Here is a 27,868-nt window from a genome sequence, read left to right on the forward strand (position 1 = left end):
TGCTAAACTCTATGCAGAATTTATAAATCTGTTGTCCAAACCCTGATTACAATTTTTCCCCTTGCTTCTGTTTGAGAGAGCTGCATTTTGAGAGAACTTTTCTTAGAAAGTTCTGCCTACCATGAGAAAGATGGGGCAACCATTTTTCACCTCAAGACAGGTGAAAAGCAAATGATATATTTTTAAATATGATTATTTAGAGAGAAAAAGGGAAGGAGTGGGTATACCCTCTCTTATCTCAAACCTAAAGAAAATATTTCAATAGGACAATTCAGGCAGCTTGAGAAGTGTTTCCTATAATTAGTAAGAAAAAGTCAACTGATGTTAGGCTTTGCCTAAGCAATCTAAAGGGTGAGAGATGGGCGGGATAGCTGCCGATGGATGAACCAAAGCAGTAGTAGCTGATTAGGGAAGTCTACCCCAATTTGCCAATGCCAAAGGGCTGTGTGTGTGTGTGTTTTCAAGAAGTTTGCCCAAAGGGGCAAATGGGCTTATGTAAAGAAAATCTAGAAATACTGCCAGATGCTCAGAGGCAGAGAAAGAAGCAAATGTGGACCCAGAGAAGGGAACATCACACAACGGTGAGGAATTAAGACAAGGGAGGGTTCACAGAAGAAAAGGCATCAGCCTCAAACTATTTTTTAGGCTGAAGGGAGGGTAACAGTAGCCCTTTCTCTCACTCTCTGTATGCCTATCTCTATGGAGACAGAAACCTCTGTTGCCAAGAATGGAGGAAACAAGTAGAATTCTAAGGCAGAGAAAGAGGAAAAAAAATCAGCCACTTGACTCTTTACCTTGACTGTTGGCTTCCCTGTCTGTAGCAGGTCTGAACATGGAGAGTAAAATAAGCCCTACCTTTAAAGCAGTTAAATTTTTACTATTACCATGAAACAAAGTATTTTAATAACTTACAAGAGAACTTTTTATTACTTGAGTTATATCAGGAAAGAAATACTACATAAATATAAAGGAATAGCGGGAGACAAAAAAGGAAAAAAAATGAATATATTCATTCCATCTACTTACAAGGAACTATCTCTCTGTCTAAAATAATACACAGTGGCTTCATATACAGGCTTTATCCAAAAATTGGCAAGAAAGGAAGTGTCCAATAAATGTCTGTTGAATAACTGTGGGTTCTTAAACAAATGATGTTATTCCAACACTTAGCTTAATAAACAACTTATGTATACATTTTGAAAATATTTAATATTTGTTTTATTCCCCATTTTCCTCAACTTTAGGAAGTTATTCTTCTTAATGCAATTTTGGTATATTTTATGCCCCTTGGTTGCTTAACATACAATTACAAAGATTGTTGTAAACAACAGCAATTTCATTTCATAGACTCAAGCATCTTTTTTTAAGAATTTATTTGAGAGAGAATACACGTGCGAGTGGGGAGAGGGGCCAAGTGAGAGAGGGAGAGTCTAGAGCAGACTCCCCCTGAGCATGGAGCCCAAACGGGGTATGATCCCAGGACCTTAAGATCATGACCTAAGCCGATATCAAGATCATTAACTGAGCCACCCAGGTGCCCCTCAATCATCCTTTTTAATAAATATTCAAAATAGCTTTAGAAAACAAAGCATAGAAAAGAAAATGGTGGGATTTTATTTGGTTGCATGACCTTCAGCCATTACTTAACCATTTTGTGCTCAGAGTCTTCATGGTAAAATGTGGATAATAATTAACTACTTCATTAGTTTGCCACAAGGATTAAATGTGTTCAGGCATTTAAAACCTTAGCATAATGACTGTAACACGGCAGTCTTTGGAGAAATATTTGTGAGTAGTATTGTCATTCTTTACCTCATAATGCATCTGTGTGTTATACTAATGAGGAACTAGTGCTTCAGTATTGACATATTTCTACATGCAAGACTTCCATGAAATGGAGGTGGACATGATTATCAGTGACTCACAAATATTATTATATATTATGTCTTATAGGCACAGTAATATTTCCTGTTATTCATAAAACACAATAGGAATTACAAAAATACTGCTTCGCGCTATGAGGCAATACAAACGAAAACATTAACGTGTAGATTAAGGACCACTAATAAAGACGTTGTCTACCTGTTTTGTTAAAATGGAATGTAATCTAAGCACAAGGAATATATTATAATATTATGCAAATAGAATTCTTATAAAATCTGACCAAAATATCCAAAAACATAGCTAATATATACCCAGGTTTTTCTATACTTAAAAAAAAGCTCAAAGATTTACTTATTTATTTTAAAGAAAGAGATAGAAAGAGAGAATAGGGAAAGAGACAGAGGGAGAGAATCCCAAGCAGACTGCCTGCTGAGCACAGAGCCTGAGATCATGACCTGAGCTAAAACCCAGAGTCAGTCAGTGGCCAACTGAGCCACACAGGTGCCCTGAAAAGCTCTTTACTCTTAAAGGTTTTCTTCTCTTCCTTTCCTTCTCTATTTTTTTTTCTTCCTTTGTTTCTTTATTTCTTTAATACCATATTGTTTCTTTTTTTTTTTCTATGTACAGGATTTAGATCATTTGTTTTCAAATGATGCCAAGATAAGCCCTTAACCTGGTTATAATAGCAATGATTCTGATGCTTGTCTGGTTATTAGAGATTTGAATTGTGCTTCAGCTTTTCATCATCACTGTCCTGCAGCCTCATTTCTGAATTGCATGCAGATACTCAAGACCTAAAAAGCACTAACGCTCCATGATTAGGTATCTCCCTGCTGCAAGTGGAGAAAGAATTTAGGAATATCTGTTCTATTAGTAACACTCATGAAACAAAGTGACAGAAACCAAGATTCATTACCTTTCTGGCATATTCTAGGTCTTTCCATGAAGATCTTTTCTTTTTGAAACCACATAGAGGGTAACTTCTATGACCAGTGTCTGTTATCAAAGGAGATACAAAAATGACAAGCACAATCTCAGAATCCTCAACCAGCCCTGTTGTGATTATGGAGTGGTAGAGATGATAAACACAGAGGATAGACTTTATCACTAACCAGGACTGTGTCCAAAACCCTATGCAGTCAGTTTTTTATCTCTTTGAATAGCATGAGATTCTATAACCCACTTCACATATTTTAGAGGTTGACCAGATTATTTCTGAAGCTCCTTTCTCCTGTGCCTGCCCCCAGCTGGCTGACCAAGGCTCTTAAATCTTACCATTCTGCTGACGAAAGTAGTTCAGAAAAGAAATCCAGGGAGCGGTTTCTTTTCAAGTCTAAACAGAACTGGCCTGTCACCTTATTCGTATCTTCCTTGAGACCTCTGCCCTGTGCCCCAGGCCCAGGCCTTCTAAGGCATGAGGTAAACTATGTGAGGCAACCACCCAGGGTCAAGCTTCCCACCCCCAGCCTCATTAATAGATTGATGACGAAGGAAGAGGGTAGAGAATCATAAAGCAATCTGAAAGAAAGACAAAAAGAGTCTAAGAAAGAGTTCCAAGAGGGAAAAGTTCACTTTCCCTAGCCCTGTTCAATTAAAACACACTAGAATGTTTTAAAGGAAAATGCAATTAACCAAATGAGGTACATTAAAAATTGTTCATTTTGTCATATTTTAGAAAAAACAACTAATATAGTACACTGCATCAGAATAGTGAATAATACTAGTGATTTTAAGAAATTGTAGATAGTATTGGAAGAAAATCAAGCGTTCTTCCCTGTGAATTTGAGGTTCTTTCTCATTCAATATTCCTTCTCATTTCTTTTTGGAACTATCTGCCCTACTTATTGAGAAACCAATGCCTTTGCCCTCAGTCTGTTTTGCATGACACTGTTTTGAATGTTTTGAAAGACACTGATCCTGCTTCTTTCTCCCTAGGTCATCATGATTTCAGGCATAACTGAAGCATGGAAATAGATGAACACATCACACAGCATCATTGCATTACTTTAGATTCTTTGCCTGAACTGTCCAAAAGGAGGTATTTGTTTTCCCCTAATGTTATTATGTTGGGGACCCAGAAGCTAGGAGCTTTTCAGAGTCATGTTGTGAATAATGCTTGAGTAAAAGGCCAAAATACAGAGGGAAAATGAGAATCAGGAAGTAGGTCCCCTGGACCATGCCATGACAAAAATCAGCCCAAGTTCTGGACTTCTCAACTGTATGATCCAATGTGTTCCTTTTCTGTTAAAGAATAATAGTAATAATGATTTCATTTAATTAGTTTAATTGATTAATTAATTAATTAATTAAAAATTTTCGACTACTCTTTAGAGTTTCTACTACTAAACCAAAAAATTCAGACTAGTAAGATCACCTTGTATCTTGACCACTATTTCTAATCAAATTCCAATTGAATCTTGTTTAATTTTATAAGAGGTAAGATCAAATTGGCTAATTACTATTTGAAACCAATAATATGCAGTACATTTTATTCTCATATTAAATGCAATTAATGCTATTGGTATTATTAAATGTATTTTTAAGTTATTGGCAGATTCTGCCCTTTTAATACTTTAGAATAAGCAGCATAGTTTCATGTCTTGGGTCCTTGATATTTTCCTGAGTTTTCCAACAGCTTCTGGTCTGCAGGACATGATGTTCTTTCCTTTCAGGTAATTACATTTGAAATAATCCATGATGCTATCAAAATTACAACTGCATTTGCTTATTTTTGTAGAAGTCACTTTACAGGGTTTTTTTTTCCTTCCTTTCAACTTTGTAATAATGAATATCCTATGACTTTTTATATTTGAAATAACGTTCAAATTATTTTCAAATATTTTGAAATTGGCAAAATAAAAAAAGACTTCTGCCAAATAAATTTTGCTTGAATTTATAAGTGTGTGTGTTTTTGATGGAAACTTAATCCATATGTTTCTCATTCATTTACAATTAGCTGACAAAAATGTTGTTTTGCAAGAGTTTGATATCTACTATTTTCAAAATCATGCTTCAATAATTTCCTCTCGTCTACAGAATGTTAAAAGGAAATCTATCTCAATCAGCATAATTTGATGTCTTGATTTTTTTATTCTATTTGTGGATCCAGGTGGCATATTGCCAATGGATTGATCGAAGTTTACTTTAATAAATATTTATATGCTAAACAGTTGAAGTGATAGAAAAGGAACACAAATATATCAGAGGGAAAAATAATGGGAAAAATGGATAATAAAAAGATAATAGCAAAATGGCTCAGCCCCAAGGCAATTTCCTAAAGAACTACATGCTGTAAAACTTTGGGTTTGAATCATTTTTATATTTTAAGTTATGGAACAATAAGTCTTCCTAATTTTACAATAGAGAGCAAGTGCTAGAGTTCCAAGCAGATTCTCAATTAAGAGAGTATGTGCCTGATGTGTGTGTGACTTTGCTCCTCTACTTCCCTTCACTCTATCCTGTAATATACCTGAATCCTGCAACTGGACCCAAGGGAGTTGGAGCCCCCAGATAGTACTACAGTGAGACAAAATCTCATTTTGTGTTCAAAACTACCGAATTGGGAAAGACAATTGTCAACTGACACATTTCATGAGGGCTCAGATATTAGGAGCAATTGAGCCTCATATCCCTTTTGATGAGCAGATATTTGCATCATTTGCATAGCATATTCTTCATAATTTGTCTTCATTCTGAAAATAAAGTGGCATTACCACTAATACTTAACAATTATCAATCACTCCCATATATCAGGCTTTCTGCTGAGTGTTTGCTTGCATCAATACTAGCCCTCCAAATAACAGGAAAATTACATCTTGTTATGTGTGTTTACGGGGGAATAATTTAATAGGATCACCTATTCTACAAGTTCCCACTGTTAGTATTTTAGGACTATTGGGTTGGTTTTTTAAAAAGATTTTATTTATTTATTCATGAGAGACACACAGAGAGAGGCAGAGACACAGGCAGAGGGAGAAGCAGGCTCCACACAGGGAGCCTGATATAGGACTCGATCCATGGACTCCAGGATCATGCCCTCAGCCAAAGGCAGGCACTAAACTGCTGAGTCACCCGGGCATCCCTAGGACTATTCAAGAATATTTTATATTCTCCCAACATTTCTGAATTACTTCCTATAAGAAATACATCTTAATACAGAATTAATAGGGATGTGTATATATTAACAAAGGGATGTGCATATATTAACAACAAAGTTTTTAATGTTATAACACATTAACAAATGTGTATATATTAACATATATTTATATTATTTATATAAACGATACACATATATCTGTATATATGTGTATATATATATATAGAGAGAGAGAGAGAAAGAGAAAGATGCACACACACACACACACACACATCTATCCATCTCTGCATAACAAAGACTAAATATGCACAACAGCTACCAATGTTCCAATAATCTTGCCACCTAGAAGTCACCTATGGGACTTCAGGGTCACATAAAATGTTTTTAAGTCTGGACCAGGAATTAGCCTACAGTGTGTTGACCATAACAATGAACAGTTGGAGATGCAATGTTAGGTTTTCACCACATTCTATATCTAACTCTGGTCAATAGTGTGTGGATGAGCCGTTCTTCATTCCATTGGTCAGAAATTGGGTATAGGATGTGGACAAGATGCTTTCGATACACATGCTCAATCAGAGAGGAGAAAAGAAGACATCCAGTAGTCGCTGGTTGAGAGAAACACTGAACTCTAACTGGATAGCTATTATGAAAGTACTTTACTTAGGGATTGAGGGAGATTACTCCTTTCTCTAAGGGCACAAATCTCTTAGACATGCCTTCCTAGACTTTGCATTCTGAGAAGTTACTGATCAATGAGTCTACTTGTCTAGGTCTTAAATGAGAATTCCTTAGGAGATACCTTCTTCTCAATAATGGAACCCCAAGCCTCATTTTAGATGTTAAACAGTCAGGTTTCCTTGGCAATATATTGTGTCAAAAACTGAGTAGACTTTCGCTCAGTTCTGCATACCAGAAATCATACCCATAGTTCTTTCTTTAATTTAAATCTCAAGAATAATTATTTTTCTTATTCATATCATCATTCTTCCTTCTCAGCTGAATGGCATTTATTTAAGACTACGTGGTACAATATGTAGGAAGGCAACACCCTTAAATTCTCCTTTCCTCAGTTTCTTTTTTCAGCTAAGAGTTATATTAAAAGTTACTACCACTTCAGTCTCTTCACTTGAATTCATCCAACTGATGGCCAAAATATGACATTGTCACTCAAAGTCTTTGTAATCCCAGCCATTACTGCCTAAAATCTAAGGCTGCAAGGGGTAAAATCTCTGTGTTGTCCCTATTTTCTTACCTCTATGCCAATTCTGAACTTATATTTTCTCTGCAATAATTTATCAAGTGCAGTCAATAATAACCACGCACACTCATGCTTTCATTTTACCCATCCATGTTTCCTGCCTTCCCCCAAAGCAACTGCATATCTTAGGATTACTCAATGTTGTCTTACTGTATATTAGTGATCACCAGCTTTCTAGCCCATAGCACCCAAGTCCTCATCACCTGCACTTAGTTTTTCACTATAGCCACATATTTTAGCTTTTGTTTAAAATTTTCTGTATTAAAATAAAATAAAACAAAACAAAATAAAATTTTCTGTATTAGTCAGGATAGGATAGATTATATTGCAATATTCCAAATTAGTCAAGATAGAATAGAGAGATACATTTCAACATCTCACTGGCTACCTGTAATAAAAGTTTATTTTTGTTCATGTATGAGTCCAGTACAGTGTGTGGATCTCCAAACTTTGCTAAGAACTTCTCCTTTTCAAGCAGTGACTCACAGACCAGGCTGCTTCCATTTTTTAACTATGCCATTTGGTATAAGTGGCCTCTCAAGCTACTCTATGATAGGAAAAAAGAAATAGAACATCACATGAGTTATTTCTGTTAGGGATATGCCTGAAAACATCTTCAACATCATCCACACAACATTGACCAAAATTTGGTCCCATGACACCCACATTTACTCAAGGGACCCTGAGGATTGTAGTCTTTCTGTGCCCCAGAACAGGAAGTAGAATGATGAACACATAGCACTCTTTGCCATATCACTGAAAATGCTGAATTACAAACTCTCTTTCTTCATTTATTTTTATTTGCCATTTGAAGGGTAAAATAAGAAATTATGCTTCATATAAACTTACCCCTTACCCTTCATATAAACTTAAATACTATCTACTGGTCTATTGCATTAATTTATTTCCATTTTTAAGCAACTATTACCAAAAAGTTCTAATAAAGAATGTCTTTTTCCTTGAAACCATTATAAAAAAAAACTCTCTTCCCTCTGAGAAATGCAGAATTGGAGAAAAATACATTGGCAGAACCACATACAGTCTATAAGCTGTGTCTCCTCCCCCTCTCATTCCATCTCTTAAGGACTAAAAACACAGTTTCTGGCTTCAGGAATCCGCATATGGGAAATGTTTAGTGCTATATAAAAAGGTTTTAACATTTAGTGATATATTTAATCATATTATACTACGTACTGTCCAGGTCATATCAAATTTATTTTTTTTATTAATTTTTTATTTATTTATGATAGTCACAGAGAGAGGGGCAGAGACATAGGCAGAGGGAGAAGCAGGCTCCATGCAGGGAGCCCGACATGGGATTCGATCCCAGGTCTCCAGGATCGCGCCCTGGGCCAAAGGCAGGCGCCAAACCGCTGCGCCACCCAGGGATCCCTCAAATTTATTTTTTAAAACATGCTTTGACATGTGTCCTTGAGTGGGTATGCCTATTGACCATTCAGACACCAATACTAAAGAGTAGAGAACAGCAAGGATGATTCCAAGATTTCTGCCTAAGATAACGACTTGATTAAAACAAAGACAAAATTAAACATTATTCCTAGAAAAATCTCTGAATGTTCACCAATTAAAAATTAGTGAGCTCACCAGCCTGAATAATATAATAGATGTATGTGATAGTATATATCTACCTGAGTGTGCTTTATAAAATGTGGCTGTTGGTACTTGGAAAACAAAATGTTGTTTTTTGTTTATTCATTCATAATGCTATATCCTTAATCTAAAGACTGATAAAATCTTCCTCTCTTTTGATTATAATCTTTTTTAAAATTTTTATTTATTTTATGATAGTCACAGAGAGAGAGAGAGAGGCAGAGACACAGGCAGAGGGAGAAGCAGGCTCCATGCACCGGGAGCCCCACGTGGGATTTGATCCCGGGTCTCCAGGATCACACCCTGGGCCAAAGGCAGGCACTAAACCACTGCGCCACCCAAGGATCCCTCTTTTGATTATAATCTTAAAGCTGAAAGTGACACTTATTCCACTAAACAAAAATAAGTTCTTAAATAATTTGTACTAGAAACTACATTAACTTCAATTCAGTTGAATGCAAAGCAGTAGATTAATAAGAAGGATTTTAAGATACAAATAATTCAATAAAAACAATTACTCAATACATATTCCTGCATTTCAGACATAGGTAGAGTAGGGCTTAACTTCGAGAATAAGAATTTATATTAAAATAAAGTTATGATATAGTCAAAAGAACAAAAGTACAGTACTGTGTGGAGGATTGCCATTAGACACTACTTTTGAAATTATTTTCGCTTAACGTTTAAGAAAATAAAAAAAAGATTTTTTTTTCTTTTGAATTCATTTGTTTTAGCTTCTTTTCAAAAGATTTTATTTGTTTATTTATTTCCTGCACAAGCAGGAAAGGAGGGGAAGGGCAGAAAAAGTGGGACCGGAGAACAGAGGGAGGGAGGGCAGGGACCCTGATGGGCTCAGTCCCAGGACTCTGAGATCAGGACCTGAGCCAAAGGCAGATGCTTAGTCCACTGAGCCACTCAGGTGACCCTTGTTTTACCTTTCTTTCTCCATCTTCCATTGTGGGCTTCTTAGTAGAGATCTATTTCTATGGTTTTAAACACACTTTTTTTATGCGACTTGTGATGGATTTGCCTCATAATGAACTCAACCCTCAGAAATTAACTTTCTCCATAAATATTACAATTATTCAATAAAAATCCATATTAAAAACTAGTCTTTTAGTTGTCCTGAGACATGTTTGATTTCAGGGGCTATTTAAAACATTCATAGAGACCATATACTATACATGCAATATCTTACTTTTCATTTGTGTGTGTGTGTGTGTTTTATGTGTGTGTGCATTCTTACATATTTTAGGAGAGAAACTGCATAATAAACATTTTGTTCCCCATCCTGAGGCTGGACCCTGACCCCACTAGGCCACTGAAAGAATCACTAGTGTGTAGACTTAAGCAGAAAGGAGATTAAGCTAAGAAAGATGTAGACTAGAAGAATTAATTGGTGAAGAAAGAGATCAATGGAGTCTGTTGATGGATCTAGACAATAATAATAATAATAATATGAATAAGTAAGGTGAATCTAAACAAAAATAAAATGGGGTGCCTAGTGTCTTAGCTGGTTAGGCAGCTGACTCTTGATTTCAGCTCAGGTCATGACCTCAGCGTCCTGGGATCTAGCCCAGCAATGAGCTCCACACCAAGTAGGGAGTCAGCTTGAGGATTCTTTCTCTCTCTTTCTCTCCCTCTGCCCCTCCCCCTGCTCATGCTCTCTCTCTCTCTCTCTAAAATAAATGTTTTAAAAAATTTGAAAAAATTAAACATATGCTTAATTGTTTTTTAATTGTCATATTATGCAAGAGTAAAATAGAAGATAAATTAAAAAGCCCAAAAAGAGTAGAAAAGAGATTTTTTTATCATAGAGTTTAATAATGAACATATTTTTAACATAAGCTCTGGAAAAAATGGATATAGATGAAGTAACTTGCAAATCAGCGAGGAAAAGATGCATACAAGAATAAAGCTCAGTCAGATTAGTAGATCACCAAAAAGACGGTGATGCAGTATTTGTGAAAATGACAGGAAATCAAGGTAAGTAAATACACACACGCAAATTAAAGGATGGCAAAAAGATTAAAATATATAAATAAGAATAATAAAAGTAAATGAATTAAACACACTAGCATGTGAAAAAGAAGAGTTGTAGAATTCGTTGCATAATATGATATCCTTCATATAAAACTTTTCAATGCAATAAAAATACTATGTTTTTGTTGGATACATATGTTTGCTATAATACGCTTACAGAAACAAAAATGGAAAAGGCATACACCCAATTCAAAACAACAAGTACTTCAAAGAAAGAAAGATAAATTATTTGGGGTTTTATTTTATTTAATAGTAAGTTAAATTTTGCTAATTCTGGGGAGTACACACATGGCTGTCTCTGTGGTTTTGTGTTTGAGTTGTTTCACAATTAAAAAAGATTAACTGTGTAAGTGAGGATATAAGCTAACCTTGTCTAGATCTGACAGACATCCCTCTGTGTCCCTATATCATCCAAAGATCATTGTTTCTTCATTTTGTTTGTCATATCACCCCCTTAGTGTGTCATATTCGCCTACTTCTTCAAGGATGGCCTACCGCTAGCAAGAAAAGGGAAAGAAAAAAACAGAGTAAGAAGCTTTTAAAGACATGACACTCCAGTTTCACATATTTATTAAGCCATCAGCCAGAATTTAGTCATATGATCACACCAGTATGCAAAAGAGGCTGGCAAATACAGTCTTAAGTTCGGTGAACATATGTCCGGTTAATACTTTGAGGTTCTACTATTAAGAGGAAACAGAACTAAGCATGAAGATGGTCACACTCTTCTGTAGAATCATTAATAGTACAGAGTTTCTAAAAGTGTGGGCTATAGACTACTGATTGTTCAGAATCTTTTTTCTTGAGAGGAGTATAATTTTATGCTGCTAGGGTATTATATTTTAGCAAAAAGCAGTTTCATGGGAGAACTTTTGGCTTATGTAAAGTTTACCCCCTACAATACACACACACACACACACACACACACACAATTTTCAGCTTGATGAGGAAATAAATGAACTGTTCTTGTAGTGCTTGAGGGACATGCATAATTACTTTTATCGAGATATTTCATGAATTTTAAAAAAAAAGATATTTCATGAATTGAAACCAAAGAATCATATTTTTCCTGAGCACTAAACTGTATGAGGAAGAGTGGGATTAAGGCAAGTGGTTTAAATTCTTCTCCTAAGAAAATCTCTTTTGTTTAAATTAAAGCAGTACTCCTTAACATATATAGGCAACTGGGAAGAATTGCAGAAGAGAAATAATACTAAAATGGTCAAGATTCGATTATTTCACATTGTTAAACTGGTAAACCACCCTCCAAAAGTATCTCAGCCAGACAGGGTGTGTTATAGCTTGTTACATGTTGCCATTAACTTAAAACCTGTCTCTTGATCGTATGTGTGAGATAGTGATAGCAGTTACTCTGATTTCAAGCATCTAAATACAGGGAAAAAATCTCTTATTTTGCTCCTCTAATATCTATTTATTTATGAGGAATAAGGTACAATTTTAAATTCTTCTGCAGCCCTTGTATCCATAACTTGGTGGTAGGATACGACTATCCTCTGAAATGTATGAGTACTATGCTAAATATTTGTTAATCTATTTTTCAAATTTAATTATTTGTACTCATGTTATGCATTCAAAAAAAATGTCAAAAGCAAAAAATACACAAAAGACACCATAGAGCACTGAAGTCCTTCAAAGCAGCCAAGTTCTGCAATTTCTTGTTAAAGTTTTGTGAGGTGAAGTTGGCCTAACACAGATATTTTCCAGAGATGTGGAGTTGGCAGATATGATGCACATTGGCATTTACTAACGAAAAAATAAACTAGTTCAAATGATTGGAAAATATGCAGAGTGTTTGTATCTTATTATCTGTTAATGATGCGAGCAGTATAATTGGAAGCTACAAATGACTTTCACAACTTAGGTAAATGATTTTCTTCAATTGCATGTATTACATTGTAGTAGCTGCTAAGTATAGAGAGGTTTTTCCGACTTTAAAATATGAGCAAAGAACACAGAATGGAGAATAAAGTGGAAAATTCTAGGGATATTAAAGACTTTAAGCATTAAAATTTATACAATTATAAGGCACATTTCTGTCCAACTATTCTGTGAAAGGAAATGAAAAGACAAAATTATTTTTTATTGTTTTTATTCTGTGTGTTATTTTAGGTACAAGTTAACGCTTCAAGGCAGTTAGTAAACAATGTAGAGTCCTTTACCATAATGTGAATACAATTATACAAAATTGTTATGATAGCTTTGGAAGCTATATATGTGAGAATACAGGAAAAAAATAAATATTTTGAAAGAAAAACACATTATATGTTGGAAAATTGATGACAATTTGAGACACATTTCAAAATGTCCTGAAAATAAATACTAAGCCATGTTTCTATTTGCTGACAATAGCAGAATGCATATAACAAATTTTCTTTTATTTTAGACAATTTTAATGTCATATATATATATATATATATATATATATATATATATATGAAAAAATACAGTTGACACTTTGGTTCCCATTCATTTTCAGAATTAGCTATGCCCAAATACATAAACATTATTTTGGTTTTGGAACGCATCAATAACAAGGTCCTCCCTGTTTTCCAGTGGATTGATATGGCTCTGTGAAGCATGACAATTATCCTTAAATAACATGCCTGTAGTTTAAATAATTTACAGGACATTGAGGCTTAGTTCATTATGATTTTCCTTTTTAGAAAACATAAATCTTCATGGAGGGTAAATAGCTTAGCATTACACTACAAACATCTCCTAGCTTTAGGAGGAAAAAGGGTAAGTACACATTTATTAAGTGTGTCCCAGGCTTTCAGATGAGGAAGAAAACATGATCATGGACTTAACTGGCCAACGCTACAAATCCACAGGTTTTAAAATGTACATACCCAAGAAAGTTAGAAAATTAGGATTCCTAAGAAATCCAGTAGGTTGGATGACTTTTCGAATATTTACAGAGAAGTTATCACCTACATTCATTATACTGATACATAAAATAGAAGGAAAAGGTTGGTCCTTCCTTCTGGAGGCCATTCAAAAGTATAGAGGAGAGAATCCTAGAAGTTACAACAGTTGGAAAGTTTCAAACTTGTCTCAAAGTTAAGCAGCACTAGGAAGATTAACTGAATTTGTTTCCATTTCAGAATTAATATTCTTAGAATGCAAGTGATCTAGATATATTGATTCTTTCTGCTTAGAAGAAATGCACTGGATGGGAAGTAATCAGAGAGGGAGAAAAACCATGGGAGACTCTTAAGTATAGGAAACTAACTGAAAGTTGCTGGAGGGAAGGTGGATGAGGGGATGGAGTAATTGAGTGATGGGCATTAAGGAGGGCATGTGATGTGATGAACACTGGGTATTACTTGCAACTGATGAATTATTGACCTCTACACTTGAAACTAATGATGTATTATATGTGGGCTAAATGAATTTAAATTTTTTAAAAAGAAATGTAGAAAAAGACAAAATGCATGAAATAGTTACAAACTATAGCTGTAGGGGAAAAAAGAGAAAAGAGGGCTTATTTTAAGAAGTAAATTGTTGAAAATTAAGCCTTTAAGAGAGTAAAAAGTTTCCTACTGTGATAAGAATGTTCCAAAATAATTTTTATTAATTTACCATATTACTGTTGTTTACTTCTACTTAGCACTTACTTTGTAAGTTTATGTGAAAAGGAAAAAGGAAAATAAAAAAAAGAAAAGAAAATAAAGAAAAGAAAAGGAAAGGAAAGGAAAGAAAAAAGAAACATGGACCTGCCATAGCTTACCCTGGCAGTTAGTATTTCCATGAGTTGTGATTTCCCAAATATGTAAATTCAAACCTAGTTTTCAAACTAATTTAACAGTGATGGCCTAGTTAGTTTCTGTAGCTGTTTGGTAAAGATATTGTGTTTCTTCTATTTAAGCCTCATTTAAAATGAAACCCAAACTCTAAATCTTTGACCTTATTTTTAGTAATAAGCACACACAAAAAACATTGTGAGGCCAAAAATAATTTGGCAGTTTTATTTCAAAGAAGCTATAGAAATATTACTTTCATACCAGGATTTAAGCTTTAATTGACTAAGCAGTTTTAGTGTTCATACCAAGATAGGTGACTTCCAAAATTTGCATTTAAGATTGTAAGATTAACTTTTTTTCCCTTAAAATGAAGGGCTATGACTGCTCCTGCAATATTAATGTCTTCAGAAAGGGGAGTGAATATAGCAACAATCAAACCAGCTCAATTTGGATTGCGAAAATGCTTTTTACCTCTGGCTTGTTTTATCATGATAAACATTTTATCCAAGAATGAATTTTCAAAGTTCTAGTTGGTTAAGTAAGCGAGGCAATTGATTCTCATTGAATTCATAGAGGATGTAAATATAAAACATATAAAAAGATACCACTAGATTCAGATGATTCATATTCCACTAATTTATTAATATTATTAGATTCATAAGCAAATGTTTGTATAAGCTCTTATGAAAGTTAAAAGGTTTTGTACAATAATATTTTATTCTTTTAAAATATATCTCAGGGTAAAACATAATAATAGAAAATTCTCTATGTATTTATGTGTATTTTTTAATTTTTTAAATATTTTATTTATTTATTCATGAGAGGCACAGAGAAAGAGAGAAACAAACTATTCACACTGAAAAATCCACTATCCCAGAGAATATTTGATGGGAATATGAAATGGCAAACTTGATAAATATAATCATAACAACAATTGTGAGAGATGAAGTAGTGGTGTTTAGCCAGGGAATATAATTCACTACAGGTGAGTGGTAACTTGATGTGACCATCATGTTCCAGGATGTAACACTCAGCTTCAACCTCGTGAATGATCCTTTTTTTTGAGGGGATGCTACAAGACCATAGCATCTCATTTTATCCTCTCTCGGATTTCTCGTTCTTTATCTTCTTCATCGATAATTCTTCTTCCAAGTAACATTTGGAAGTTGGACCTTTTTACTCCTTTCCTGAACCAATTTCACATTTCATGTCTCGTACCTGGTAGACATACCCTATTAATAAGTTCCCTCATAGAGAGAAGACTCAAATTAATAAAATCATGAATGAGAAAGGAGAGATCACTACCAACACCAAGGAAATACAAACGATTTTAAAAACATATTATGAACAGCTATACGCCAATAAATTAGGCAATCTAGAAGAAATGGACGCATTCCTGGAAAGCCACAAACTACCAAAACTGGAACAGGAAGAAATAGAAAACCTGAACAGGCCAATAACCAGGGAGGAAATTGAAGCAGTCATCAAAAACCTCCCAAGACACAAGAGTCCAGGGCCAGATGGCTTCCCAGGAGAATTTTATCAAACGTTTAAAGAAGAAATCATACCTATTCTCCTAAAGCTGTTTGGAAAGATAGAAAGAGATGGAGTACTTCCAAATTCGTTCTATGAAGCCAGCATCACCTTAATTCCAAAGCCAGACAAAGACCCCGCCAAAAAGGAGAATTACAGACCAATATCCCTGATGAACATGGATGCAAAAATTCTCAACAAGATACTGGCCAATAGGATCCAACAGTACATTAAGAAAATTATTCACCATGACCAAGTAGGATTTATCCCTGGGACACAAGGCTGGTTCAACACCCGTAAAACAATCAATGTGATTCATCATATCAGCAAGAGAAAAACCAAGAACCATATGATCCTCTCATTGGATGCAGAGAAAGCATTTGACAAAATACAGCATCCATTTCTGATTAAAACTCTTCAGAGTGTAGGGATAGAGGGAACATTCCTCGACATCTTAAAAGCCATCTATGAAAAGCCCACAGCAAATATCATTCTCAATGGGGAAGCACTGGGAGCCTTTCCCCTAAGATCAGGAACAAGACAGGGATGTCCACTCTCACCACTGCTATTCAACATAGTACTGGAAGTCCTAGCCTCAGCAATCAGACAACAAAAAGACATTAAAGGCATTCAAATTGGCAAAGAAGAAGTCAAACTCTCTCTCTTCGCCGATGACATGATACTCTACATAGAAAACCCAAAAGTCTCCACCCCAAGATTGCTAGAACTCATACAGCAATTCGGTAGCGTGGCAGGATACAAAATCAATGCCCAGAAGTCAGTGGCATTTCTATACACTAACAATGAGACTGAAGAAAGAGAAATTAAGGAGTCAATCCCATTTACAATTGCACCCAAAAGCATAAGATACCTAGGAATAAACCTCACCAAAGATGTAAAGGATCTATACCCTCAAAACTATAGAACACTTCTGAAAGAAATTGAGGAAGACACAAAGAGATGGAAAAATATTCCATGCTCATGGATTGGCAGAATTAATATTGTGAAAATGTCAATGTTACCCAGGGCAATATACACGTTTAATGCAATCCCTATCAAAATACCATGGACTTTCTTCAGACAGTTAGAACAAATTATTTTAAGATTTGTGTGGAATCAGAAAAGACCCCGAATAGCCAGGGGAATTTTAAAAAAGAAAACCATATCTGGGGGCATCACAATGCCAGATTTCAGGTTGTACTACAAAGCTGTGGTCATCAAGACAGTGTGGTACTGGCACAAAAACAGACACATAGATCAGTGGAACAGAATAGAGAATCCAGAAGTGGACCCTGAACTTTATGGGCAACTAATATTCGATAAAGGAGGAAAGACTATCCATTGGAAGAAAGACAGTCTCTTCAATAAATGGTGCTGGGAAAATTGGACATCCACATGCAGAAGAATGAAACTAGACCACTCTCTTTCACCATACACAAAGATAAACTCAAAATGGATGAAAGATCTAAATGTGAGACAAGATTCCATCAAAATCCTAGAGAAGAACACAGGCAACACCCTTTTTGAACTCGGCCATAGTAACTTCTTGCAAGATACATCCACAAAGGCAAAAGAAACAAAAGCAAAAATGAACTATTGGGACTTCATCAAGATAAGAAGCTTTTGCACAGCAAAGGATACAGTCAACAAAACTCAAAGACAACCTACAGAATGGGAGAAGATATTTGCAAATGACATATCAGATAAAGGGCTAGTTTCCAAGATCTATAAAGAACTTATTAAACTCAACACCAAAGAAACAAACAATCCAATCATGAAATGGGCAAAAGACATGAACAGAAATCTCACAGAGGAAGACATAGACATGGCCAACATGCATATGAGAAAATGCTCTGCATCACTTGCCATCAGGGAAATACAAATCAAAACTACAATGAGATACCACCTCACACCAGTGAGAATGGGGAAAATTAACAAGGCAGGAAACAACAAATGTTGGAGAGGATGCGGAGAAAAGGGAACCCTCTTACACTGTTGGTGGGAATGTGAACTGGTGCAGCCACTCTGGAAAACTGTGTGGAGGTTCCTCAAACAGTTAAAAATATACCTGCCCTACGACCCAGCAATTGCACTGTTGGGGATTTACCCCAAAGATACAAATGCAATGAAACGCCGGGACACCTGCACCCCGATGTTTCTAGCAGCAATGGCCACGATAGCCAAACTGTGGAAGGAGCCTCGGTGTCCAACGAAAGATGAATGGATAAAGAAGATGTGGTTTATGTATACAATGGAATATTACTCAGCTATTAGAAATGACAAATACCCACCATTTGCTTCAACGTGGATGGAACTGGAGGGTATTATGCTGAGTGAAGTAAGTCAGTCGGAGAAGGACAAACATTATATGTTCTCATTCATTTGGGGAATATAAATAATAGTGAAAGGGAAAATAAGGGAAGGGAGAAGAAATGTGTGGGAAATATCAGAAAGGGAGACAGAACGTAAAGACTGCTAACTCTGGGAAACGAACTAGGGGTGGTAGAAGGGGAGGAGGGCGGGGGGTGGGAGTGAATGGGTGACGGGCACTGGGTATTATTCTGTATGTTAGTAAATTGAACACCAATAAAAATAATAATAATAATAATAAAAAAAAAAAAAGAAACATTGGACAGAGACAGAACATCGTCACAATAGTCTTATCAGGTTCATTACCCAGTGGTTTGTTGTCCTGTGGTATTGCATGAGTGCCATTTGTATTTACTTTTAAATGTTAGTTTTCTCATTTGCTTGTAGCCAGGGGATGTACTCAGGGTGGTTCTATATAATCAGAATATTATTAGCTCTCTCTGCCAGCAATAAAATTTCAAAGTAGAGAAATTTTGTTTTCCAGCCAAAAAAAAAAAAAAAAAATAAGTTCCCTCATAAACAACTTCATTTTCTGAAAGCAAATAAACACATAACTCAAAGTTATGAAAATGAACAGATTATAGAGAAACAGAATGATGATGGGAGGAGGTGGAACTTAACATAGACTGATAAAAGAATGCCTCTTTCAGAGGGACCGTTAGATCTTAGGTCAAAGCTCAGAAATTACTCCTATGGCTCATGCCTATAGGAGAATTAGAAACAGAGAAAGGAGCATGAGCACAATCCCTATGTTAAAAGGTTACATGGTGCACTTGAGCTCAGTGAACAGGGCAGTATGAGAAGTTTAAAAGCTAGACAGTAGCCAAGATCATGAAAGACTTGATGGAACATGAAAGTCATTTGGTTATTATTCTATCACTAGAAAGGAATAGAATAAAGTGTGATATGCTGCATTCATTTATTCAAAAGAAATTTGCTACATGCCTAATATGTGCCTAGTCCTGTATCAGGCACCAGGAATATGATGTTAAAAAGACAAAGATACCAGTTTTGCTCTCATAAAAACTTACAGTTTAATAAAGATTTGAATATTAATTACATATGAGTATATAAACCCAAACTAATATGTGCTCTGAAGGTAAGAAATGTGATCCCAGAATAATTTACATCTCTGGCATAGCATGGCTTGAGGAGTCGGAGAATGCTCCCTGGAGGAAGAAATCATTAAACTGAGATTTGATGAATGGGATAGGAGCATCTAACTAGGTCAAGCGTTAAGGAGAGATGCAATTATCGCTACTATGGTGTTAACCAAAGTGTTGAAGAGCACTGTGGTTTGACTGCCAAAGTTAAATGGCCTTGTAATGTGAGATGATGCTACAAAAGTACACAGAACTAGAGCCATAATATATCATGTAAGTCCTGTAAGAATTTGGCTAATAGCTTAAGAGCAATGGAGACCACTGAAAAGTTTAAATGTGTCCGAGAAATGATCAGATGTGGAAATGTTAGTCTGGTTGCAAGATGCAGAAGAAGAGATTGGAAGACAATCGGATTGGATGAAGAGAGTGTTTGACAGAGATATACTCCCATACTCAGGCAGGAAAGATGGTACAAGTGGACAGATTTCACCTATATTTAGGACAATATTTCTCAACTTCATTTTTAATCACCCAGTTTTTTTTTATTATTATTATTTTTTTTATTTATGATAGTCACACAGAGAGAGAAAGAGAGAGAGGCAGAGACATAGGCAGAGGGAGAAGCAGGCTCCATGCACCGAGAGCCCGATGTGGGATTCGATCCCAAGTCTCCAGGATCGTGCCCTGGGCCAAAGGCAGGCACTAAACCACTGCGCCACCCAGGGATCCCATCACCCAGTTTTTCTAAACATTTTAAGAACCCCTCCTCTATGAAATTTTAATACTATTTTAAATTGATATCTGATTTTATACTGTAGATATATATATATATTCTTTATAGATAAAAAATAAAAATGTTTGTCCTCCTACCAATTAATTAATTTTCAGTCCCCTCATGACAATCTGCAACTCATGAAGGATGCATGCCTTAGAAATATAATTCAACAGATCATAGAAGTGATTTGAACATAGGATAGAAAGAGGAAAGAGATCAAAGTTTCTAGGTTATGTAATTTGATGGTGTCCTTTTTGAGAAAGGGAACACTGGAAATGGACCAGATTTGAGTGAAGTCAGGAAAGATCATGGGTATTCATTTAGCATATCAAGTCTGAAATATCTTTCTTAGAAATCCAAATGGAAGATTTCATCCAAGTGGCCATAAGAGTGAAGTTGTTTCTGTCATTCATTGCTTTTCTGAAGGTAACTAATATCTTCTTGCTTATAAAATCTGGTACAGAAGGCCCTACTGCATCTTGTCAATGATGTTGGACTTCAGTGGGTGGGGGTGGAAAAAGGATGAAGGAGAATGTCCTGGGTGAAATGGTTGAGTCTGAGAGAGAGAGAAACCCCACACACATCCAGGGAGACTTGGGTGCAGGGTCGTTTTTTGAACTTTCTTAATCAAATCCTGCTGCCAATTGGAAAAATGAATGAAGTAAAATCTTTCTAAATGTCTTGTTCTGGGAGTAGAGAAGTAAAAATCTTGTAAAGACTTCATATCCATGATGGGGGAAGAAAATTAAATAAGTGCATCTTGGGAGGAGTTCTATTATTTTTATCTAAGAGAACTAGTTTAATTTGATTTTTTAGAAATAAGAAGAGTTGTCATTCAAACATTCAAAAGCATAGCTAATTTTTTAAAAACAGTAAATTTGATTAATCAAAATTAATCAAGTAAGCTACGATTATGTGCAATAAAAAGAGAAATTGACAACATAAGTCCCCTACGACCTAATGTATACCCATGTTCCATGTTTGATTTCTGTCCATTAAGCCACTCTACAATTATCGTCCAATTGCAATTCAACTAAATATATTCAAGGGGACACTTAATTGATTTATAAATAATAGAAACAATAATGAAAGCTTGTCCTTCTTTTGGGTACTTTCCAGCTACTGGTTATTTCAAATAATATCCTAGAAGAAAGAATATATAACATACGTTGTGAATTTTCTGCAACTATTGCTACATGTAACAACAATGGTGAATCTACATTCTACCATAGTAAGTAAATCAAGTCAGAAACAAAGGAGTATATACTGTAATGAATATATATATATACATATATATACACATACACACAAATATATGTATTCAAAAATAGACAAAAGTAATCAATCTATGGTATAGAAGCCAAGGAATACCTTAGAGTTTAATGTAGAGTAATGTAGAGTAATGTAGAGTTTAATGACTGGTGGGGGTGGGGGGGAAACACCAGGAAGACTTGATTGTTTATTTCAAAGGGATTCTACTCCTACATATACAACAGCATATAGAACATTCCTAATTGTAGGTTATTACAAATAATTCTGCTATGAGATTATTGTACATACCTTTGGTGCACATATATATGCAATTCTGATGATACTGTTAAAACACAATATTATAAAGTCAAAAACATCACTGTCATGCAAATGTAATATAAGCTCACGTCAATGATTTCATAACTAATTAATAATTACTAATGCATTAATGAAAGAACCAGTAATATGGTGATGCTGTTTCAAAGAGCATTTGAGAAACAGGAACTTAAACAGTTTATTAGAAAAAGTACACAGCAATAGTTTATTTAGCTATTTATTTTTATATGAGATATTTGTTTAATGTTCTGCAGGGCAATAAACTTTAGGGTTAGGAATGTTCATATTTTTGAACTCAGAGTATGGAAAATAGATAGAGTTAATATTTTCTATCTGCATCCCTATTGTTTCAGAATATGAAATAAACATGTATTAACTTTGCCATAAAATTATTTTATACTAATTATAAATATTTCAAATACTTTGCAAAACAGAACAGGCACTTACTAGATAAGTAAAGTAATTGTTTTCTTTGTATTGTGCCTAGGAAATACCAAGATTTTAAAAGGAAGCCTAAGAAACCAAGAAGGATCACCAGAGGAACTAAAGAATATAAATATGGAAGCAATAATTTGTCTATCATGAGTGAATAAGGGAATTACTGAAATGAAAAGTTGGGGCAGAATTTTAAAGGTTACTCTTTTTCCTATGGGTTCCTGATTCTGCAGAGGAAAGGAAGAACATACTGCATCAATGTGAATGTTCTGGAATGTGCTCAAGCTCCACAACTAATATTTCATGTTGATTGTACTTGGCAATAGCAAAATACAGGGGAAAATAAAGCAATGAAGGGATCAGAATGGATGCATTGCTAACCATTTTTATTATGGGTACAAAGTTTGTACTTCTTAGTGTATGGCCCTGAAATTCATATAGAATCTTCCAGAAACCAAGCCCTCTTTAAATCCAAGTCAGTTGGTGGCCAAGTCAGATTGGTCATTAGATACCTCAATAAAAACCCTGCTTCACGTCATCCTATAAGAATCCACAGTTGACCCAACATTTTATAGAAAACTATTTAAGGAAAACAGACCATTCTTCAACAGCAGTTTGATGTGATAATTTATGGTCACTCTAAATATTCCATTATTATGGAATTTCCCTGTCCCTACAAAAACCAGATCCTACAAATTTCATACAAATCATCCAATGTGGGCCGACATATAAAATTCCTACTCACTATATGGAGGGAAGAAGGACCTTAATTTTCTATGGGTTACTTTTCAGGTACATGGAAGAGAACAAAACCACTAAGAATAAATTCTCTTAAGAAACTTGCTTTTCTTTTGGGTATGGAATGGGGTTAACCATTATTTTTTTCAGTTTTACAAATGTTAGCCATATTGAATCCATTTGGTGGTCCAACTATATACTCTACAAAAAACAAATAAACAGAAAAAAAAATAATCAAAACCAAAAGTGCTATTGGAGGAGTCAGTATAGCTGAAGAGGTATTATTTTATTTGTTCTAAACAGAGTTGTATTCATTGTAATACTTATAAACAGGAAAGATTTTGATTTGGCTCTACTTCAGGAAAACACATATCTAAAAGATAGCCAAGTTTCTGGAGATTTGGACAAAATAGATACCATGAGAACACACTTTTATTGTTGAATATGGATGACTGCCATCCTTTTCTAATAAAGAATTAAAATCTAGGAACTTTTTCTGCCATCTACCCCACTCAGTAGCCATCACAGCAGTTTGCGTGTGCACAGTGGTAAAGCGTGTTGTACTCCTGGCATTATTCTGACTTAGATGTTACTCTCTGTTGACTGCCACATTCCATAAAAGGATTAGCTTGCACAGGCAATATACAGTACAATGTTTGAGTCTGAGCTGATTGAAAAAGCACTAATATACTTCCACTATTTAAGAAAACTTCAAGTTCTTTATGACACATATAAGAAAAGATGAAAGTTCCCTTTCCTGGAAAATAAACACCCCCTATATAAATAAACAAAGACCTCTATAGCGGTATAAATTGTTTGTGAAAATGGCTCTACTTGGGAAGAAACAAAGAAAGAAGTAACTTATTGCCAGATTAAACAGTTGCTACCGTACCGATCTTTTTTCTTTTAATCTATACCAAGAAATTCAGGCTCAAATATTTGGCAATTTAAGTATTATATAATATTTAGAAGTTTTGCTTTGTTGTCAAATCCTCTAAACATTTCTTCAAGAGAACATAAAAAGCAAAACCATAAAAGGAGACCACAATTTAAAAAAGATAAATTAGAATTAATCAAAACTGAAGACCTCTGCCCTAAGATGCTGTTACCAAATGAAAAGACAAGTCATAGATGGTGATATTTTCAGTATTTGTGAAATATATTTGGCAAATCGCTTGTATCTGTAATATATAAAAAGTCCTTAAAATTCAGTGATGTAGTGAGAAGGAAACAGACCCAGTTTTTAAACAATGTATAAAAAATTTTTTTAAAGATAATTCAGGAAAGATAATTTACAAGTGGTAAATAAAGGCATGAAAAGATGTTCAACATTATTATTCATCTGAGAAATGCAAATCAAAATGTAAATAATATAACCATTAAAATCCATTAAAATTGCTAAGATTTTAAAAATTGACAGCAGCATGTACAAGAATGTGGAACAATTGGATTTCTCATACATTGCTGATGAGAATACAAAATAGTATAAACAGGAAAAATAATTCGGTATCTTTTTATAATGTTAAATATATAGGTATGCAAACATCTAACTCAGTCTGAACTAACTTGAAACTCTGGGTTTTACATAAAAATTGGTTGTAAGGAGCTCAACTGAAATATGACTTTGTCTCATAATAAGCTAATAACAATGAAATCAGAATGGGATAAATCAAGAATGTTGTTTGATAGTAAATATGTATACAATGGAATATTCCTAAGCTATTAGAAACGACAAATACCCACCATTTGCTTCCACGTGGATGGAACTGGAGGGTATTATGCTGAGTGAAGTAAGTCAATCGGAGAAGGACAAACATTATATGGTCTCATTCATTTGGGGAATATAAATAATAGTGAAAGAGAATAGAGGGGAAGGGAGAAGAAATGGGTGGGAAATATCAGAAAGGGAGACAGAACATGAAGACTCCTAACCTTGGGAAACGAACTAGGGGTGGTGGAAGGGGAGGTGGGCGGGGGGTGGGAGTGACTGGGTGACGGGCACTGAGGGGGGCATTTGACGGGATGAGCACTGGGTGTTATGCTATATGTTGGCAAATTGAAGTCCAATAAAAAAAAATTAAAAAAAAAAACTATCATTAATTTAGAAAATGACTTCATGGGGACGCCTGGGTGGCTCAGCGGTTTGGCGCCTGCCTTTGGCCTTTGGCGTGATCCTGGAGTCCTGGGATCGAGTCCCACATCGGGCTCCCTGCGAGGATCCACTTCTCCCTCTAAGTCTTTGCCTCACTCTGTGTGTCTTTCATGAATAAATAAATAAAATAAAATAAATAATAAACAAATAAATAAAATCTAAAAAAAGAAAGAAAATGACCTTATGTATTTTTACATAGTTCTCTAGGTATACTTTTGCCAAAGACTAATGGGATTGATTTTATTTATCAGAAAAAACGAAAGTAGCCCTAATCCCAAAACTGTAACTAACTTGTTTATAATCTTTGCCAGGTTGCTTAATTCTCTGGCCATGAGTAAAGCAAAAATGTTAACTTCTTTCTTATCTTTCTTGTGGAGTAGTTGTAAAGATAAAATGACATAATGCATATGTAAGATTTTGGAAATTGTGAAACACTGATTGAATGTAATCTATTATACTCAAACAGCTATTAATTTTATCAATTTATTTATATCATTATTATGTATAGTAAAAGGTCAAAAATAATTGAACCTGGCTTTCTCTCACCAATCATTAGGTAATAAACATCATAATGACTAAATAGTTCAATCTGTAGAAATAAAAGAGGAATGGATATTACATATATGATTATAAAAATGTTTGCTTTGACTTTATTTCAGTCGTCCTGTAAAATAATTCTGTGTAGGGTAAAGTTGCAAAAATTTGTTTTATTTAAGTGCTTCAGGACTTTTTTCTTTAAAATTTGACATTCTTATAATATAAATACTCCCCTTGGTTGCAAGAGGTAATGGTCATTATAACACTGCTTTCAAGTTCTATAATATATACCATATGAAAAAACAGGATGTTTCAAAAACAAAATTCTTCCCAAGAGGTGATTGTTAGATGACTCTTTGTGAAATTGTGCTTCAATATTTACCCATATGCTTCAGAGAAAAATTTGGCACATTAATTAAAATCAGTGGGTTAGGGTCACCTAATTTTAGATATGCTGAACTAGACTTTGTAGTTTGCCAATTGCATTAAATCATAATTAGTAAAAATAACAGGAGACCTGCTTTAATGCTTTAAGAAATCCAATGACCCACAAATGTTGAAATAACAAAACTGGAGATTGAACATGAAAATGGTTCTCAAATTATAACAATGAATTATAAGTTAAGTGTTCAGTTTTTACTCAAATTGAAACTCTTCAGCTGCTATTAGAGACTAATTTTTGTACAGTATCCAATTGGAGTTTTGAAAACCCCAAGACACATTATATCTTTCTATAAATTCAATACTAACACATGACTTTTTGAGATAATGAATAGAAGCAGCATAAAAATCTTCTCTTGTTGGACACCTGAAACTAATGCAACAGTGTGTGTCAACTCAAACACCAAACACATATGGTATCCTTCCAACTGTATCTCTTCAAATTGCCACTTTTTTACAGAGCTATGCACTCCAAAGATAGGAATAGCATCCCACTTAAATTTCTATCACTATCCCAAGAAAAAAATTCAACAACTGTCATATTCCCAAGTACATTGAGTCAACAGCCATTCTGAGCCTGAAGGTTCATCTCTAAATGTCTGACATACATTATCTAATTTTATCCTCATATAAACACTACAAAATATTTATGAGTTCTGCTAGTTCACATATGACATCATTAAATGACTGTTAATATTTACTCCAAACTCAACTTTAATAATAAATTTCACACCTATATTTCTTTAAATCAGTACAACTGACACTGCAGAAAATATTTTTAAATAATTCTGAGAATAAATTTGAGAAATTATTTCAGAAGGCAGAAAAAAAGCATGTCAAAGGTCAAATGATAAAAGATTATACAAACTGAGGGAACAAAGATGGGTTTTAAGAAATGTCTGTGATCCTGATTTAGAAACAGAAGCAGGAAAAAAGAAACAATAATCTGAAATAACTGAAGAAAATATTTTCCAGATTAAAAATTACAAAGTAATATAAATATGTGTATCATATCAATAGCAACAGAACTCAATTTAAAGCATTTATTGTGTTCTGTGCAAATATCTATGAAGTATACTCTTTCTAAAATAATTTGATAAAAATGAAATATGAGGAAAATATAAAAAGCATCCTACAAAAATCTAGAGAGGAAACAATAAATTTTGTCCAAAGGAACAATATTCTTATTGGTTTTAGCTACCTCCCTCCCAACATTAAACTTAAGAAGATATATAGCAATCGTTAAAGGATTTTGCGAAGAAAGGGTTTTACACATGACTGCTAATAAAATTCTATGTATTCACTAAATTGGTCCCTCTTTCTGTGCACCAGCTATGTTTCCAGACTCTCTTACAGATAGATTGGGGCCATAGAATTGAATTCCAGTCAGTAGAAAATGGAAGAAATTTATATAAAGTAATTCTGGAATCAGTCATCTCCTGCCTTCTGCAGCAAACTGGAAATCTGTTCATATGACTGAACTACTGATTTGAAAAGCCTCAGAATCCCTGCAAAGGGAAAAATAGAGCTGCAATTGT

At 34.6% G+C, this 27,868-nt stretch overlaps 1 long non-coding RNA gene across 1 annotated transcript; it reads left to right on the top strand.

Moving 5' to 3' along the window:
- Positions 1–760: 760 nt before the first annotated feature.
- Positions 761–22,795, top strand: LOC140621308 (uncharacterized). The gene is made up of 5 exons (XR_012021032.1): positions 761–824; positions 3,820–3,922; positions 20,793–20,866; positions 21,560–21,671; positions 22,515–22,795. It is a non-coding gene; the product is annotated as an uncharacterized lncRNA (long non-coding RNA).
- The last annotated feature ends 5,073 nt before the right edge of the window (positions 22,796–27,868 follow it).

The sequence above is a fragment of the Canis lupus genome, chromosome 30, assembly GCF_048164855.1.
Source record: "Canis lupus baileyi chromosome 30, mCanLup2.hap1, whole genome shotgun sequence".
NCBI classification, from domain to species: domain Eukaryota; kingdom Metazoa; phylum Chordata; class Mammalia; order Carnivora; family Canidae; genus Canis; species Canis lupus.